At 39.1% G+C, this 16529-nt stretch overlaps 1 long non-coding RNA gene across 2 annotated transcripts in view; it reads left to right on the forward strand.

Annotated features, from left to right (window-relative positions):
• The first annotated feature begins 840 nt into the window (after positions 1 to 840).
• Positions 841 to 16529, forward strand: part of LOC128319151 (uncharacterized) — a 17159-nt gene continuing 1470 nt past the window's right edge. The window contains exons 1-3 of one of the 2 annotated variants that reach the window (XR_008302569.1): positions 841 to 1009; positions 1990 to 2110; positions 16464 to 16497. This is a non-coding gene — a long non-coding RNA (uncharacterized LOC128319151). Of the gene's footprint in view, positions 1010 to 1989; positions 2111 to 8551; positions 9885 to 16463; positions 16498 to 16529 lie in introns of those variants that run through there. The other variant, XR_008302568.1, reaches the window with a different exon arrangement.

Consider the following 16529-nt stretch of genomic DNA (forward strand, 5'->3'; position numbering starts at 1 on the left):
GAGAAAGTTAACGAAATAAAAACAGTTATTTACTCTTCTTTTTGTTTTTATTGTTTAATCCTGAAAAGTGGTTGGTTTGAGATTAACGATCATTTCTTTAAAAGTTCTTTAAGATTTTCTGATTATCTCTTAAAGAACTTCAGATCATCTCAAAAGAACACGACGTGTTTACGTGCTTCTGCATCTTCATTAGCGGCGATATAGAAACCCGAGATGGAACATTTGGCCATGTGTTTTATGGAAATGTATTCATGTATGTATATATATATATATATATGTGTGTGTGTGTGTGTGCGCGCGTGTGTGTGTGTGTGTGTGTGTGTGTGCGCTCAGCACTTGCGCATGTGTGAGAACGAGAGATCAGCGTGTATCAGTATCACTGCAGCTGTCTCGAGATCTTCCCCTGCTGAGTTAAATGCTTCTCACTGTGTGCATGTGTGTGTGTGTGTGTGTGTGTGTGTGTGAGTGTGTGTGTGTGTGTGTGTGTGTGTGTGCTGGCGACCTTTAATCCTGGGAAGGTCGGGAGTTAACACACCGTTCCAACTCTGACACAAACACACACACACACACACACACACCCCAGTGAGAACCACTTAACTCAGCTAAACAATTTATTCCTAAATCCCTGGTGTATCATAGTTTTATTATTATTATTATTATTATTATTATTATTATTATTATTATTATTAATGAAGTCCATTCTGTGAAACTCTTCAGATTAGAAGCAGAGCTCATGTTAATTGAAGGTTCATAACACATTTAATCAGTTCTACCAGAACTTTTATCAAACACTAGCCTTTGGGATACGGCCCAGTGTGTGTGTGTGTGTGTGTGTGTGTGTGTGTGTGTGTGTGTGTGTGTGTAAGCCTCCACAGATGGGTGTAATTTGTGTGAGATCGCTGACCTTGACTCTGTCAGCAGCCGTTACAGAGAATCCGAGCTGAAATAACAAACGAGAGAACAGATCAGACGAGCAGGAAGAAGAACCCAAGCGGAACCCGTAACTCCGGTACGGCTCGGTTCCTTTAACCGCAGAATTTCTGTTATTATTACTGCAGCGCTCACGAGAGGTGTAATGATGATGGTGTGCAAATTGTGGGGTGTTTGATGTGGTTGTTATAGCGATAATTATCATCCCAATTATTACATAGCTGCCTGTGTGAGTGTGTAATTAAAGCCAACATTCTGCACTTTAACCTCAGAGTCAGTGTTTATATCATATATAGCACATAAACATTCTTTAACTTCTGTGCGTGTGTGTGTGCGTGTGTGTGCGTGTGTGTGCGTGTGTGCGTGTGTGTGTGTGTGTGCGTGCGTGTGTGTGTGTGTGTGTGTGCTTCAGTTTACCATTGTCCATGTTAACCAATAACCAGTTGTGAACTTTGCAATGGAGTCGACTCTTTGAGATGAATCTTTTAGGTAAACGTTATGAGTCGACTCACAAATCTCAGGAGTCAAATGAATCATATAGATGTGAATCATATTGATGTGAATCATATAGATGTGAATCATATTGGTGTGAATCATATTGGTGTGAATCATATTGGTGTGAATCATATAGATGTTGGTTCCTGGATTAAAGTTATTAGATAAAGTTTTTGGACAAAATTTCTGGATGAAGTTCCTCGGCTTCCTTTCTTTCTTTCTTTCTTTCTTTCTTTCTAATCTACTTTTTGTCTCGTGTTCTTTTTTCTGTCTTTCTTTCTTTCTTTCTTTCTTTCTTTCTGTCTAGCTGCATTACTCCGTCAGAGAAAAGCATCAAAGCTGCACAGCTCCGCTGCTCTTTTCAGCAATTCTCTCTGAAAAAAATGAAAGTTTTCAAAAATAAAAAAAGTTTCACTTCATAAACAGCCAGCTGTAAATACCATCTGTAATTAGAGTAATTACACTTTTATTTTATTTTATTTATTTATTTATTTATTTATTTATTTTACAGGTTAGAGTAATTCCACATTTTATTTTATTTTTTATTGTTATATTTTACTCTAGACGTTCTGCTGCAGTCTTTCCTCGCAGGCGTGAGCGTGGACGTGCGCGGCGTCAGTGATGGACGTGAGACGGTGAAATGCCAGCGCCGTGTTCCTCACAGCCAACGACATTTTAATTTAAGGTGAAGAATGAAAGCGTAATGCAGCGCGCGATGTCCCAGCATGCACTGCACATCCTTCAGCCTCAGGAAGTCCATTAGCACACAGAATGATTTAGAGGGTTACGGTGTGGAAGGAAATGTACCGTGTGGAGAAATAAACGCACAACAGCGTCCGGGCTCCAGGAAGCTAATTAAACTGACAAACATTAAATATTTCATTATAATAATTATAAACACAAAACTTACAGAGTGAATTATTTCATTTCATTTTAATTCTCCATGTTTTAGAGCAATTCTGTCCACCGTAAAGTTCAATCCAGTGTCTGCTGAACAGAATTATGGGAACTCACGCTTGGGAACTCCCATAAAATTCCCAAATAAGATTCTAGATACGATTCCTGGACTACAGCTCCTTAAAAAAATAAATAAATAAATACTGGGTCTGGATACAGAAATATAAATTTACTTGGATGAAGTAAATTACTGAAGTAAATGTTCTTGGAAAGAGTTCCTGTGCTAATGTTCCTGAGTAAAGTTCCTGGACAAAGTTCCTGAGTAAAGTTCCTGGACAAAGTTCTCAGACTAATGTTCTGAAATAAATTTATTGTACAGAAGTTATTGAATAAAATTCCTGGATAAAGTTCCTGGGAGAAGGTTCTTAGAGAAAATTTGTGAATAAAGTACGTGAGAAAAAGTTCTTCAGTAAAGTTCCTGGATAAGATTCATGGACTAAGGTTCCTAAATAAATATCCCTGAATAAAGTTCCTGGACAGAAGGAGCTTTCAGGAAGTCATCCATGTTTTTTTCCTCACAAATAACGTAATTCCGATTCCCAAATTCCCACTTCAACCCCTTTAACCCCTTTAACCCCTTCAGCCCCTTTAACCCCTTTAACCCCTGCTCCTGTGCTAACTTTAGCTCACTGCTATTAACTTTCCGGGGTAAATTTAGCACGCTGGAGAATTTCCTGTCGGATTTTGCTAGCTAGCAATAAGGTCTTTCTTTCTTTCTTTCTTTCTTTCTTCCCCTATGCCTGCACCTTTCATTTTTTTGCATTTTTTATCTTACTTTCTTTTTGAATTCTATCTTTCTTTTCTACTTTTATGTATTACATTCTTTCTTTCCGTCTTATTTCTTGCTTTTAGAATTTTCTAGCTACGTTAACTTCTTGATTAGATTCATCTGATTTTCTTTCCTTCTTTCTTTCTTTCTTTCAAGACTTATTTTAAACACACAAAAAAGAATTAGAGTTAAAAAGAGTAAAAAGATCAGATGTTAAAAAGAGTAAAAAGATCAGATGTCACTCGTCTAAACTCACCTGAGATGCAGAAAAGATTTATTTTCTCAACCTTCTGAGAAAATCAGTGGAGAAAAAAACTTCTTTTTTATTTAATTTCTCTTCTGCTCACTTCTTACTTTACCTGATGTGACCTGCTTGGGTTTATCATTCTTTCTTTCTTTTCATTCTTTTCTTTCTTTCTCTGGATGGAGTAGCGTGGACGTGAACGCTCTTTCTCTCTTACGCTGTTTGATCGACAGCCGCTGACTCTCTACCTGCACACGCAGGACAGAAATGACCGCTGTAATTACCCGCTCTTATCCACGGCGCTGTAGCTCTTACTGTGTGTGTGTGTGTGTGTGTGCGTCTGTGTGTGTGTGTGTGTGTGTGTGTGTGTGCTGGAATGAATAACTCTGCAGTTATCACACTTATATAACACACAGTGTATAATCGCACAGTGTGCAACCTTCAGAGAATCAGAACATAATCACTGATTGAACAGACTGTATGTGAGTGTGTGTGTGTGTGTGTGTGTGTGTGAGAGAGAGAGTGTTTGTGTGTGTGCGTTTGCATGTGTGCGTTTGCGTGTGTGTGTGTGTGTGTGTTCGTAGCATTTGATTGAGCAATTTGTTGGATAAGGGGAACATCGTCTTTCTTTCTTTCTTTCTCACGAACTTTACCTAACCATCTCCTCTATTTATGTATCTACAGCTAACTCCAAAATTATTGGCACCCTTCACGAGAATGAACATTGATTCATATTTTCTGCTAAAACAGATAATAATAATAATAATAATAATAATAATAATAATAAAACCCTTAAGTCTAATCAACTCTAATGAGAAATTTTTATGTTAAATAATAGAATTATTTGGGAAAAGATTTACGTTAAAATAAATAAAAACTAATTGTCAGGGTGCTAATAATTCTGGAGCTGTCTATCTATCTGTCTATCTGTCTGTCTGTCTGTCTATCTGTCTGTCTGTATGTTTATCTATCTATCTGTCTGTCTGTTGTTCTTTTCCTGAGACAGCACTGTTGTATGAAGTGATCTTCTCTGTTGTAAAGTTCTGTATCTGTTCTTCATTCATTCTTTGAAGGTTTTCATTTAAATTTTTAAAAGTTTTTAGAAATATTTCTTCTAATAAAAATATATTCAGTCACATTAAACACACATTTCTGTTTCTATTTTTGAGTAAATGTTATTGAGGGAACACACACACACACACACACACACACACACACACAGAGAGAGCAGCGGAACTGAGTGTCATATTCATGCTCTCCTCACACTCGTCCGTCTCTCCTCCTCTTTTCTTCTTTATTCTAATCTCCGCTTCCATCTGCACAAGACAGCACAGCTGGCCTTGAGTCTATCACACACACACACACACACTCACACACACACACACACACACACACACACACATCCTCTCATGCCTGCTGACGCTTCTGTAATATAATTAATCATACTCTTAGTCTTTATTCTTTACTGTAACACTTTTATTTCTTCTTCTTCTTCTTCTTATTATTATTATTATTGTTATTATTATTATTACGTTGTTGTTGTTGTTGTTGTTGTTGTTGTGGCTTGTGATGTGGAGGTTGCAAATTACACCGATCAGCCGTAACATTAAAGCCACCTGCCTAATATACTGTAGTTCCCCTTTTGGTGATAAAACAGCTCTGACCCGTCGAGGAATGAACTCTGAAGGTGTGTGTGGTTTCTGGCACAAAGATGTTAACAGCAGATCCTTAAAGTCCTGTAAGTTGTGAGATGGAGCCTCCATGGATCGGACTTGATGGCCAGCACGTTCCACAGATGTTCAAGTGGATTGAGATCTGGGGAATTTGGAGGCCAAGTCAACACCTTCAACTCTTTGTCATGTTCCTCAAACCATTCCTGAACAGTTTCTGCAGTGAGGCAGGGAGCATCATCCTGCTGAAAGAGACCACTGCCATTAGGGAACACCGTTACCATGAAGGGGTGTAACTCGGTCTGCAGCAATCTTTAGGTAGGTGGTACGTGTCACAGTAACATCCACATGAAGGCCAGGACCCGATGTTTCCCAGCAGAACATTGCCCAGACCATCACACTGCCTCCACCAGCTCGCCTTCTTCCCATAGAGCATCCTGGTGCCATCTCTTCCCCAGGTAAGCGACACACACACACACACTCACACACACACACCCGGCTGTCCACATGATGTAAAAGAAAATGTGATTCATCAGACCAGGCCACCTTCTTCCATTGCTCCATGGTCCAGTTCTGATGCTCAGGTGTCCATTGTAGGAGCTTTGGGTGGTGGACAGGGTCAGCATGGGCTCTCTGACCGCTCTGCAGCTACGCAGCTCCATACGCAGCAAGCTGCACTGCACTGTGTGTTCTGACTCCTTTCTATCAGAGCAGCTTTAACTTTTCAGCAGTTTGTTCTACAGTAGCTCTTCTGTGGGATCGGACCAGACGGACCTTCACTCCCCACGTGCATTAGTGAGCCTTGGGAGTCCATGACCCTGTCGCTGGTTCACCGGTTGTCCTTCCTTGGACCACTTTTGGTAGGTACTAACCACTGCACACCGGGAACACCCCACAAGACCTGCTGTTCTGGAGAAGCTCTGACCCAGTCGTCTAGACATCACAATTTGGCTCTTTTCAAAGTCGCTCAGATCCTTACACTTGCCCATTTTTCCTGCTTCCAACACATCAACTTCAAGAACCAACTGTTCACTTGCTGCCTAATAAATCCCTCCCCTTTACAGGTGCCATAGTAATGAGATAATCAGCATTACTCACTTCACCTGTCAGTGGTCATAATGTTATGGCTGATCGGTGTACAGTCTAATTTGTCCACAACTTCACTAAAATTGAAATGAAATAGAATCATAATTTATAATGATGGAGATGGACAGAGATGGACGGAGGTGGACGGAGGTGGATGGAGATGGATGGAGATGGATGGAGATGGATGGAGGTGGACGGAGGTGGACGGAGGTGGATGATGTAGTGTTGAGGATGAATGATGTCAAAGCTGTGAACATGTGAAAGTTTCCAGTTACTCAGCAGTGTGTGTGTGTGTGTGTGCGTGTGTGTGTGCGCATGTCTGTGTGTGTGTGTGTGTGTGTGTGTGTGTGTGCGTGTGTGTGTGTGTGCATGTGTGTGTGTCTGCAGATCTTTATCACACTTATTCCACTTTTACGTTTATTTCCATCTAACAGGCTCTCGGCTCCGTGACGCTCCGTAAAGCTTCAGTTTTAGTTTCAGTTAAAAAAATCGTAGTGAGAAACAGGATCCAGAACGTCATCACGTTTTAAACATCAAACACACGTTAAGGAGTTTAATCCGTGAATAATAACAACATTTTATTATAAAAACATTCTAAACAAAACTGCCATGTTTTTAAAGATGCGTAGAGACACCAGGCCTTTATAACACACCCATAAGCCCTGTGTGAAGAGTTTATAATGCAGTGTGTTTATGAAGGGTTTCCTCAAAGACACACACACTCACTCACTCTTACACACTCACACACACATCACACACACACTCACTCTCACACTCACTCACTCTTACACACTCACACACTCACACTCACTCACTCTTACACACTCACACACACATACTCACACATCTCACACTCACATCACACACACACTCACACACACACTCACTCACTCACTCACTCTTACACACTCACACACTCACACACTCACACTCACTCACTCTTACACACTCACACACTCACACTCACTCTTACACACTCACACACTCACTCACTCTTACACACTCACACACTCACACTCACTCTTACACACTCACACTCACTCACTCTTACACACTCACACACTCACACACTCACACTCACTCACTCTTACACACTCACACACTCACACTCACTCTTACACACTCATACACTCACTCACTCTTACACACTCACACACTCACACTCACTCACTCTTACACACTCACACACTCACACTCACTCTTACACACTCACACACTCACTCACTCTTACACACTCACACACTCACACTCACTCACTCTTACACACTCACACACTCACTCACACTTACACACTCACACACTCACACACTCACACTCACTCACTCTTACACACTTACACACTCACTCACACACTCACACTCACTCACTCTTACACACTTACACACTCACTCACACACTCACACTCACTCACTCTTACACACTTACACACTCACTCACTCACACTCACTCACTCTTACACACTCACACACACACACACACACACACACACTCTTACACACTCACACACACATACTCACACATCTCACACACACTCACTCACACACTCACTCACTCTTACACACTCACACACACACTCACTCACTCTTACACACTCACACACACACACACACACACACTCACTCTTACACACTCACACACACATACTCACACATCTCACACACACATCACACACACACTCACACACTCACACTCACTCACTCTTACACACTCACACACACACACACACACACACACAAATCTCACACATCACACACACACACACACTCACTAACACACACAGGACTTTTTAGGGAGCGAACGTTTCAGTCCACTGGAAGGATTTTGCGATTGAGACAGAACTTAAAATGGCCGCCTCCCTGATCAGCGCCCTGAGTACTGAACTAGCGAGTGGATTGAGACGCAGCCTGTGTTTACTGTTCATGCTCTTCTGCTGTATGAGTTTTATTAGTTCATCATTTCACAAGGTTAGATTTGAGATTTGAGGTTTATGTTGTTTGCTGATCGTCTGAACCTCCGCCTGTTTCTGCTCCTGCTTAACATTTACCTCACCTGCACCTGCGACCATGACATTCTCAGAATCTCTTACGCCATCTTATCTCACGTGTTTTCACACACGTCTGACATTAATCCACCTTCATAAATATGTAGTGCTTATTAAAGTGTTATGAAGGCCCAGTGTAGCAGCCTTCAAATAAACTGCTACCAACTTTAATTACAAAAACAATTAGTGCTGCTTTATAGGAGCTTTATACCTACGCTACATTAAAGCTTCATAACACATTCATAAGCTTTGCACAGGGTGTATTATAGAGTACACAACTTTGTCTTTACGTGAAAAACAATCTAAATTTATATGTTTTTTATGTGTGTGTTTGTTCGTTTTGCTTTGTCCCACTGCAGATACCCTTAAAGATTCTCCATAGCTCCAAACAACAGAGTGTTTCTCTATCAGAGCGGTTCCAAGCAGAACCCGTTTAAAGAACCTGCAACTATCCAAAGAACACTTGAAGAATGTTTTTTTTTTTTGAGTAAAGAGTGTAACAAGTACCGAGAAGCTAAAATGTATTCACCTGACAGATTCTAAGAAAAATCTAGAAAAGTAGAACCTTTTTAGGAAGCTGAGCACACTTCGTTATCCAGAGAACCTTAAAGAAGCCCTTAAAGAACCAAGAAAAACTTTTAACTTTTAACAGACTTTTAATGTTAAGAAGAAAATAGTGAACAATAATTTGGAGTTTGTATCGCACACATTCCCAGTTCATACACACACTCTTACAAAAAAGGGTTCTTTAAGGGTTCTTTATAGATAGATAGATAGATAGATAGATAGATCACTTTATTCATCTCAGAGGGAAATTCACCTGGTACAGCAGCACAGAGAGTTAGAAAATATACTAAGAGTAATTTAACATTAGAAATGAAACTGAAATAAGAATAAATATCTAAAAGTGAACAGAGTGTGAGAGTGTGATGTGATGGCGCAGTGAGGTGAAAACGCTGTAGAGATAATCAGCAGATTCGAGCGAAATTAAAGTGGAATTACTGTGTAAACAGTGTAAACAGTGTAAACAGCGATAAAATGAACAGGGAAATACAGTCTAGAGTGAATATGAGAAAAGGAAAGAAAAGGGAAAGATGAATAGAAGGAAAGGGGAAGTGAATATGGATATGAACAGTGGATGTGGTAAAGTTCATCTATTGTCCAATGAGCTTATTGTTATAAATAACTACAACATCATAAAATCTAGATAAAGTAATTGTCTATTTATTTATTTATTTATTTATTTAGTCCTGTACCGTCATCATCTGATATTATCACCATCTGATAGGAAAAGAAATGAAACACAGACATTCAGAGAGAAGCAACACAACGCTGTTCTCGGGTTTTATGCAACATGGGAAGTCCTGGAGTCTTCGCTCGGAGCAACAGGAAACTAAACTCACTCTGAACCACGCTGAGTTACAGTAACGATCATTACCACATCAGGAAGCTGAAATGACCATCTGACTTCCTTCTACTGCTGAATGAACACAATAAGCAGCTAAAGATCTTAGATTAAACATTTTCACACATATTTAATGCTCATCACACTTTCAGAGATTTTCTCAATCAAGTGCATCAGTTACAAAAGTGTCCTTACCTCGTCTTTTTCCCTCCTAATTTTCATTTAATTACGCTGATTAGTTCTGTTGTTTTATATGTAACAGGGGAATTTCCCTCTGAGAAGAATAAAGTGATTCTATCTATCTATCTATCTATCTATCTATCTATCTATAAAGAACCCTTTTTTCTAAGAGTGTGTGTATGAAAGGTGTTAGGTTATTAATTATGACAGTTATCAGGTAACATTTTATAGTTACTAAAATTAAATTACAGAATTTCTGATAAATTTCCATGAATTTTCCATATTTATCAAGTAAATTTAAATAACTTGCACTTCATGATCATCGTCCGGGTCTCGAGAGGATGATACGTGCTGACTGGCTGTAAAATACTCGTTAAAAAGTGACATGATTCTGAAGATAAAAATGTAAAAAGACATGAATATGGAGATTTAAACATTTATTTTTATCATTTTAAAAGAATCAAAGTAATACTTTAATATTATTCAACAATAATTACAGTAATAATTATTTATTATTTTAAAAATTCAGAAATTCAGCTTCAGAAATTCAGCTACACGAGCAGGAACACAGACAGTGCAGTGGAAACTAATCAGCATGAATATTTACACACATTTTATTTAAATATTTGTTAAATAATCTGACTCGAACATGTAATTTAGCATCATTTCTGTAATAAATTCAGTAGAACTCTGTGGCAGCGAGTACTTTTAATCTCATTTAAAAAGTGTCATTCTGATAAAACGTCATATAGAAAATATATAAACCAATAAAGGGCAGGAACCCTTCTCCCGTTCTTCTCTGCCTAACGATGGGATAAATACTCTTCACGATATCTTTAGGAACTCTGGCTTTTCCTGGTTTTCCAGGAAATCCTCACTAAGATTAATGCTCCTGTATCATCTCATTCCTTTATTTCCAGCTGAGACTTGCTCTCAGGACTGATGGTGTAGACTTTACTGACCATCCTCTCCATCTTTCTTCTGCCGTAATTCAGAAAAACACTCCTGAATTATCTATAATAAATTTTAAAAAACTGCAGGCCCTGCAGGTTTATGGTTTTCATCCTGAGTGGAAGAAAGTGTGGATTCATTTCTCACAAACCTCAAAACAACACCAGTTGATTCATTCTAAGCTAACTGATCATCACTCTACGCCGTACTACACACACCTTTTTAAATCCGTTTAACATCAACGTACAGTAAGAAATGTGGCCTGCCCCGACTCAGCTTCCACTCCGCAGTAGGTGAGAGAACAAAGCTCCTTCCCAAAACGGCTTAATTAACATAGAGACAGTGTATTTCGATATCAGCAATGTGTGAATAGCGTCATCTGAAGACAGAGATAATCCCATCACCCCACCTTCTGGGGAGAGCACATCTGGAACAATAGTAATGGGTTGGCAGTGGAAGGGTATCACCTTGGGTGTTGTTCTTAATTTACATTAAGACAAAACCTCATTTACACAGTAAGCAGGAAGATTAGGGTGAACTAGCATAAAACACTCGAGTAAATGATGATCAGGATTCACTCCGACTCCGGCGCATCCGAGGTGCTTCATGTACTTTACTGCTGATCTTCGACGCCTCTTCAATTCTTCTTACAGCCTGAAACACTCGTTCTTCTAACTCTCCTGGGACATTTTCACTTATTCAATTCAATTCAGTTTTATTTCATTTGTATAGCACTTTCAACAGTGGACATTGTCACAAAGCAGCTTTACAGAAATAAAGAGATTCAAATTAAATGAAGCCAAAATAAACTGTAAATGTGTGAATTTATCCCTAATGATCGAGCCAGAGGTGATGGTGGTGAGGAAAAACTCCCTGAGATGATATGAGGAAGAAACCTTGAGAGGAACCAGACTCAAAAAGGAACTCATCCTCATCTGGGACACCGGATAGTGCGATTATAAATCATTCCCTTCTATTACTGTGTACTACATGGACAAATAGTGCAATTGTGCAACCAGGAAATTCATCACGGTTTTCACAGGAAGTCCGGTTGGTTAAATCTATCAACAGTCCACTGATGGAGTCCTGAGTATGACGCTGCTCGCAGTAGCCGCAGCCCCAAAGCCACTACAGTACAACTCCTCATATGTGATCCTCAAGCAGCACCGTCCCCAGAAACCCCACTGATCTTCAGGTCGTCCATGTGGAGCCTCAGCAGCAGCGAGCGATCTCAACCGATGAGAACTTCAGCCAGGAGTAGAGCATCAGGATGGATCAGGCAGGTCCGGGGAGCAGAAGGGGTCAGAATCACTGGCATCTCAGGAGTAGCATGTGTAGCTGGACAGAGAGAGAGAGAGAGAGAGAGAGAGAGAGAGAGACAGAGAGACAGAGAGAGAGAGAGAGGATATGTGGTGGAACTGTCCGGTTGGTTTTGCACCTTTATAAACACGTCGTTGTCAGAAGTGATTGGACTCTGATCCGAGCCCGAGTCCGTGTCTTCTTATTGACGTTTCATGTTTAATCAGCGCAGGTTAATTCTTACAGGATCTACAGCTCGTGAAATTATTATTCTCCAGTTACAGTACACTCCTTCTCTGTCTGTGTACAATCACTGGAGACGTCCATTTTTAAAGATTTCTAATTTGGAATTATTGACTGCTAAACTCAATAAATCACGTTTATAGACAGAACAGAGCGGATCAGACAGAAATCACTCCCCTCAAAGATCTGTAAATGTTAAAGCCTCAGCTGCTCTCCTTTGTTTGTTGTGTGTATCTGTGTGTTGTGCTGATGTCATTAAAAACAGAAAATAAAAAATTGCTAAAAAATAAATTATATATAAACTTTTGAAATATATAAACTATCTGCTAGAGATAATATAATATAATATAATATAATATAATATAATATAATATAATAATTATTTCAAGTTTGTAATCAGTAAAAATGTCGAAAAATGTCTTAATAAACTTGTATTTATTATCAAAACACCTCGTAATTAGAAACAGTAGATTAATTTAATTAATTTAAGATATTTTTGACTGATTGCTTTTTGTTTTAAAACACTGCTTGCTTTCTCCTTGAGAAATTTGATCAAATATTAGAAGTTAAAGCTGGTAGTTAAAGCTAGTTTTTGACATTTTTAATAAAGTTTGAAGTTATTGTATTGTGATGGAAAATTATTTCACTTATTTGAAATGTTTATTTTGAAACAAATTCAAACTTTAACTTTGCAAAAAAATTGTTGAGAATGAGTTTAATAATCGCTTAGCATTGCACTAATGTGTTTCTCTGTTCTTATGAGCTTATTAATAAAAGATATTTGGCTTGTTTTGCAAGATTTGTTACTAATTTTAAATGTGAAATTGTCTCAAAATAAACACTTTCTATAAGAACTCCATCATTTCCAGCTTGTAATTAGTAAAAGTGTCAAAAATAATAGACTTAATTCTGATATATTCGTTATAGAATGATCTCATAAGAAGAATTAGTAAATTAATTAGCCTTAATTTAAGACCTTTTGAGGTTGCAGTGTTTATAGTAAACACTTTCTTATTTTAATTTCAAGACAGTTTCAAACTTTAAATAAAAGTACATTTGAGAATAAGTTTATAATCTTATATTACTCTTATAAGGACGGAGGAAGTATGGAGATGTTCAAAGCTGAGCAGCGTTTCTAATAACTTTACATTTACTAAGTTTGTTGTTGAGATATGGCACACATTGCATGTCTACTTTTATGTTTTTCACTTTCTGTAGTTATTGGTGTGTTTTAACTTCAGCTGCATGATGGGATTTGTAGTTTTTTAGCTCTCAGGTTTGTAGTTTTTTGTGTCCTTGACTCGGTTCCAGTCGCAGTAATTCGTTATTACAGCGAGTTACAGCTTAATGCAGTTTACTGGCAGACGTTTACATCGACTCAGCAGGGACTGGAGGACAGATGTTTCACACACACACACACACACACTCACACACACACACACGCAATGACCCGGTGATTGAGAGGACAGTGATCGGAGGGAGGATCGCACACAGCTGTACACACTCACGCTGGATCAGTTTGGTGTGTTTTCTTGGCACTTCTCAGGGTTTTGTCTCAGCAGGGATGATTGTGTAAAACACACACACAGACACACACACGGACACACACACACACACACACACACACGGACATACACACTCGGTGGCCTGCTCACTGTAATATCTGTCATATTGTAATTGGATGATGGTGGATTTATGAGTTATTATACGAAAAAGGAATAACAAGATTCAGGGGTTAATGCAAGATTGTAGAACACACACACACACACACACACACACACTCATACACACACATAAATTAATTAAAATTAAAAAAAAAGAAAAAAAGCAGGTTTAAAATAAAAAAGAGAGAGCGATCCCACCATCATGATAAGCTTTAAAAAAGAAAATCACTGTACAATTCTCTTCATCTCTCGTGTTCCCTTTTTTATATTTTATATTTTATATTTTTATATTTTATTCTCATCCTCTCTATCTCTATTTATTTCTTTCTTTCTCTTGTTTATTGCTCATGTACAGTGAGGGGAAGTAAGAATTCAGACTCTTCTGTATTTGTTATTTAATAAACTTCCACTTCACATTTACACACATCACGTCTTTTAATAATGAATATACACAAAACGTACGTATTCATAAACAAACACGTGTTTAAACAACACACAGAAATAGCTCGGGGAAAGAAGGATTCAGCTGCTACGTATGAATCGTTAGCTCTTTGTTGAAGTTGTTGTTGTCACTTACAGCTCGGAGACGTTTACAGTAAGAAGCGATTGGCTTTTTGCAGCGTCGTGCTGCAGGTTTGGTCCGTTCCGTTCCTCTCAGCAAATCAGCTTCAGTTCCCCGAGGGTACGAGGATCTCTGATGGACTCACAGTTTCAAAATCCTCTGTAAACTTTCCCTGGGCTTCAGGTCAGGAGATCGGACACGTCTAATACGTCCCGGGATCTTTTCATTTCCTTCGAAGATGTGTAAAGTTTGCAGAGAAGCAGCTCCGTATCATGATGCTCCCATCACCGTGCTTCACTGTAGGCTTGGTGTTCTTGGGATCATACACACAATCCTTCTTTCTCCAAACATAATGTCAGAGTTCTTTTTCGTTTCAGAATAAACTGTTCCATAAGAGTTCTGATTTGTGTAAACGCTTTCAGACGCACATCTCTGTGCTTGTTTTTCAAGTTCAGCAGAAGGAGTTTAACATGAGGAGTTCAGCAGGAGGAGTTCAGCATGAGGAGTTCAGCAGAAGGAGATCAGCAGAAGAAGTTCAGCAGAAGAAGTTCAGCAGAAGGAGTTCAGCAGAAGGAGTTCAGCATGAGGAGTTCAGCAGAAGGAGATCAGCATGAGGAGTTCAGCAGAAGGAGTTCAGCAGAAGGAGTTTAACAGAAGGAGTTTAACATGAGGAGTTCAGCATGAGGAGTTCAGCAGAAGGAGTTTAGCAGAAGGAGTTTAACATGAGGAGTTCAGCATGAGGAGTTCAGCAGAAGGAGTTCAGCATGAGGAGTTCAGCATGAGGAGTTCAGCAGAAGGAGTTCAGCAGAAGGAGTTTAGCATGAGGAGTTTAGCAGAAGGAGTTCAGCAGAAGGAGTTCAGCAGAAGGAGTTTAGCATGAGGAGTTTAGCAGAAGGAGTTTAGCATGATGCTAACAGAGGAACGGAGGAACAGAGGAATGGAGAAGAATGTGGTGCACTTCTCTGCTTATTGTTCCTGCTGCTTTCAGCTCGTCCTGCAGCTCTTTTCTAATGACTGCTGGCGTCTCTCTTTTCTTCATCATCAGTCTGAGAGGGAAATCTTCGAGCTTCACCTGTCCGGGGATGATGAGGTGTAGCTCCACGAACTCTCCACCTGCATGCCATGGAGCCAGTTCTTCTGACAGGGTTCTGTGTTTAAGCTCTTTGCTGAGGCTTGCTAGCTTTTTCCACTCCAGTGTTGTTTCATAATGTTGCTTCTGAGAACTTTAGGAAGCTTCTTCACCTTCATCATGGTTGCTGCCTGTTGTGTGAGATCTTCTCAACAGCAACAACTTTTTTGCAGCAGCAGCAGCAGCATTTATATCTAGAACCTGGTGTATTTTTATGTAACTTTATATATTTAATATATTATCTGAATATTTTATTTCTCTGTGAATTTAGTTTGTTTCTGCTTGTGTTCATTAAGTTTAGATTTATATGTGTGTGTAGATGTGAAGTGAGTGTATACACAGGAAGTAGATTAAATTTAAAACAAATTTATATCTGAATGTTTTTTCCCTCACTGTAATCTCTCTCTCTCTCTCTCTCTTATTCTGTCCTGCATTTCTTTTTTTCATTCTTTCATCATTTTTTTATTGTACCTCTCACTTTGTTTTTTTTAAATTTATTTTTCATCCATTTTTCATTGGCTTTTGTCTGCTTTCCTCTCTCTCTCTGTTTCTCTTCTATCTCTCTCTCTCTCTCTCTGTCCTTGCCCTTTCTCCTTTTTTTTGTCCCTCTTTCTCTTGCACTCTTATTTCTTCTCATTTCATTGCTCTCTCTCTCTTTTCCATTTTGTGCATGTCCTCGCCGCTTCACCTTATGTCAGCTCTTCTTTCTTTCCTCATTTATTTCAGTCCTCTCGCCAGGTCTCGCTCTCTCTCTCTCTCTCTCTCTCTCTTATTTATTTATCTTTCTTTTCTCATTTATTCTCACCCTGACCCTCTTGCTCTTCTTTTTATCTCTCAGTGTCGAGTTCACAGCAGCAGGACACACAGTAAAGGTTATGAATATTCATTAACGCTTCATTTACGT

This window comes from Pangasianodon hypophthalmus, chromosome 10, assembly GCF_027358585.1.
Source record: "Pangasianodon hypophthalmus isolate fPanHyp1 chromosome 10, fPanHyp1.pri, whole genome shotgun sequence".
In the NCBI taxonomy this organism is placed as follows: Eukaryota; Metazoa; Chordata; class Actinopteri; order Siluriformes; family Pangasiidae; genus Pangasianodon; species Pangasianodon hypophthalmus.